Here is a 4,093-nt window from a genome sequence, read left to right on the forward strand (position 1 = left end):
CCTCTGGGGCAGGGGGGCGCCCTGGACCCGAGTCTCCGCCTTCGCCCCGGGTCGTCCAGGTCGTGGAGCCACCCGCCGCATTCCTGAGTTCTTAGCTGCCTTCTTTCTCTTTGTTGCCTACTGGCATTCATCTTGTAACAAACACCCCGAGTTAACAGCATTTTTTTCCTCTTCCTTTTGGCTGGTGCCTCTAAGGCCGTAAGTACTCACGCAGAATTGGCAAACGGGCTGTTTCCAGTGGAGTTATGCTTGCCTTCAAGATGGTCAATTGTGAGGTTTAAAAATATAAAGATAATGACACGTAAAACGCAGGGAAATGCTCAGGACTTGTTAACTGAAACTCTGCCTAGAGACCGTTTCCCTGGTAATGGCGTCAGGACACCGAGCACCTGCTGGTGTGCCTGTCGGTCCCGGGGGAGATTCAGAGAGGCGTCCTGAGCAGAGGGCCTGGCTCTTCTCTTGGCTGTGGGTGGACGTGATTTAGCTCTTGCTGTGTTTTAGAGGTAGACGCGGCCAGTGGGACCGCCGGCCACAGGTATGACGGACAACAGGCTGCCCCTGCACGTGGGCCCAGGCTCACCCCCTCACCGACTGACCTGCTGCCCACCTGGGCTCCTCTGTGAGGCATCTCCACTGTGTTTTCTTACAGTTGCAGACAGACAATTACAGATAAAGAAGCCATGATGGGAGACGGTCCAGTATCCGGTTTGAAGCCTTTCTTGGTGAAGGATAAGGTTGCCCTCAGGAGGTCGCTAAGAGTCAGACACGACTGAGCGACTTCACTTTCAATTTTCACTTTCATGCACTGGAGAAGGAAATGGCACCCCACTCCAGTGTTCTTGCCTGGAGAATCCCAGGGACGGGGGAGCCTGGTGGGCTGCCATCTATGGGGTCGCACAGAGTCGGACACGACTGAAGCGACTTAGCAGCAGCAGGAGGTAACTGAATGCTTCTGGGCAGACGTGGCCTTTGCTCAGTGAATTGTGATTTTTGTTAATGAGCTGGCTCAGCTCTTGAAACAGCCTAGTCTAACTGACCCGATCCCTGGACTAACGGAAAATAGGATGGGAGCAGCCTGTGCACACACACGAGGCCCAGGTGGTACCAAGCAAGGAGACTGTCGGGCTGGGGAGGGAGACAGAAGGGCAAGCCTGTCACTCTCCTGTGAAGTCTGTGTTTCTTCCAGCCGGAGTCATCATTTCAGTGTTGGCTTTGCATTCCCTCCCTTGGGATTCACATTACATTTTTTTTTTTCATTAAAAGAATAGGGAGAATACTGACCAGATGAACCTAGAAAACCCAAAGAAACAGAAAGTGAAGGAGCCAAGTCAAAAAATCAGGAGATGTGGGAAAGACCAGTTTTGAATCGTTCATTTGCTGTTAAATGTTCCATTTTTAAACTTACAGTCTTCAGTAAGTTATATTCTTTTTTTTTTTTTTAACCCACAAGCCTTTCTTCATTTCCATGTCATCTTGATAGTTTTTAAAATATGCACTTCGTGTTCTTGTGAAATACCTTGACTTCTAATTTCAGAAGGCTGCCTTCTGCGTTGTGCCTGGTCCTTGGGATCGGGCCTGGTGGGGGGTTGTCGGTTATTCCTCCTGAGAACCCTTTGGCGTGGCTGCCACCTGCTTACTGAGTTCTGAGGAAGTCGCTGGCCAGGGGTGTCTCAAAGGCCTGGATCTGACTTGCTCACTTCCTGAGGATCATGTCTGGTCTTTCCAGGGGCCACCTGTAGGACACGCTGGTGGTGGTCGCTTTTATGTTTTAACAGTTCTAACCATTTACTGCAACATGAAATTGTTCTCAGGAAAGCTCTGTCTTTTATGACTCACAGCAGTACCTGAAAGAAGAAAATACCTTCTCCGTTTCCAAAGATACTGGGTAAGCTTTGTTCTGTGTCCCTTTCCTCTGTGCAGGTGAGCATATGGTGGGAGGGGCAGTGACGTCACCTCTGTCCTGAGTCTGGCCTTAGCAGTGGGCTTGGGACCTGCCCTCCCTGGTTTTAATCCAGTCTTCGCTTTCACGTGGGCAGAAGTTGAGAATGCAGTAGAACCACAGAGTGACTGGTAACGAGCTGCCGCAGGGAAGCAGTCTCCTGCTTGTTCTGTGAGAGCCCACACGTCAGGCCACAGACCTGAAGACTGGCCCTCTCAGTCGCCCTTGGTCCTCCTTTTCATGGTTTTCCTTTTAAATAAGGAATCTCATCAGAAATAATTGTAAACAAGCTAACAATCAATGTAACCAAATTGTGTTTCAAACAATAGAACCAAAAACAGTTTAAAAGGCATGAGGCATACAGTTGTCACTGACCTTTCTTTACATCCTATTTTCTGCCGCTTTCTTGTCTCAGAGGCCAGTGTAAATAGCTCCCTTTGTCCAGTAAAACCAAGAAAAAAAACCTGATGGAAAAAACCAGGGTAGGTTTGCTTTTGGAAACTTTGGTGCTGGGAACAACTGCGTGGCCTGATGACAGGATTTGCGTTTCAGTTCGTGGTGAAAGGAGTCTAAGCTTTGAAATCAGGCATTTCGAGCTCTGTTGTTCTAATAGTATTTCCAGTTTGGAATGAAGCGCCTGGCCTCCAAGTACAGAAGTAGCTGGCTTGGGTCCTGTCAGGTGTGCTGGGCTGGGGTGGCGGTGGGCCGCTCCCTCTCTGGCTGCTGTTGCTGCCTCGCGCCCCCTGCCCTCTTGCCCTGCCTGTGTCCCTGGCTCTCCGGCTCACTGGGAGCCCTGGGCGCACTCTGAGCAGGCTCTGCAGCCCACGCACGTCCACGTTGCGCTATGGCATTACCAGTGGCCACCTGCTGCTGAAGTTTTAGGGACCTGCTTGTCTGGGCAGACATAAAGGCGCAGCCCCGTGCTGTGGGCAGAGGCAGGGCTTCTTCTGTGCCTGGTGTTCTCTTCCAGCTTTCCTTTTTCTCTCCTGGAAAACGTCAGAAAATTTCAGAAACTTCCCTATTGTGTTTGTTTTTATCGTGATAACACTCATTTAAGGTAGAATTCATTTTAACCATTTCAGAGTGTACAACCCAGCGGCACTTGGCACACTCACAGTCTTGGGCAACCATCAGCACTAACTCCAGAATTTCTGCATCACTTCCAAGGGAAACCCCACACCACTCTTTGCCCTCTTCGCCCAGCCCCGGACCACGTCTAATCGGCCTTTTGTTTCTACGGACTTCCTTGTTCCGAGTATTTTGTACAAGTGGGCCGTACTGTAGTGGTCCTTTTGTGTCTGGCTTTTTTCATTTAATGTATTTTCGAGATTCATCCACAGTGTAGCCTGTGTATCAGTACTCCATTCTTATGGCTGAAAATATTTTTCCGTTTGAACATACTGCCTCTTGAGTATCCAGTCATCTGCTGGTGGGTGTTTCGGGTTGTTTCCACCTCTGAGCTGTTGTGAATACTGCTGCTGCGACCTCACACGCAGTGCTTTGAACACCTCGAGGACAGTTGCTGGTCTCGTGGGAGTTGCTTGCCTGGCTCAGGAGCTGCCACGCTGTTTCCCAGGTGACCGCACAGTTTAACGTCCCACCAGCAACATACGAGGAGCTTGAGCTCTCCGCGTCCCTGCCAGTGATCGTCATTTTCTATCTTTTTTGTAGTAGCCATTCTTTTTGTTGTTCTTCAGTCACTAAATCGTGTCCGACTCTGTGCAGCCCCATGGACTGCCACAAGCCAGGCTCCCCTGTCCTTCACCGTCTCCTGGAGTAGCCATCCTTGTGGGTGTGGGCTGAGTTGGGTGGTCGGTCAGCTGGTAGTGGGACGGCCGTACCTCCCAGCCTTGTCCCTGTTCCCCACAGGGCATGCTCTGTGGGGGTGTTTGCATGGCAGCCGAGGGGGCGCCCTGCCTCTGCCCATTATATCTAGTCGCTCCGTTTAGTTTGGGTTTTGTTCCTGAAGGTGCTGCCTAAAGGTTACTCTTGAAGGATCGCTCTTCTAAGCTGATGGTTCCCTGGCAGTCAGTATTGACCAGGGCAGAGGTGGGCCCGGTGAGGGGCAAGGCGGCCCGCCAGCTGCTCCCTCTGCAGCTCCAGCAGGTCTCCTGTTGGCCAGAGGTGTGCCAGGGGCGGTCACGGCTTCACGCG

This window comes from Bison bison, unplaced genomic scaffold (assembly GCF_000754665.1).
Source record: "Bison bison bison isolate TAMUID 2011002044 unplaced genomic scaffold, Bison_UMD1.0 scf7180017845702, whole genome shotgun sequence".
NCBI classification, from domain to species: domain Eukaryota; kingdom Metazoa; phylum Chordata; class Mammalia; order Artiodactyla; family Bovidae; genus Bison; species Bison bison.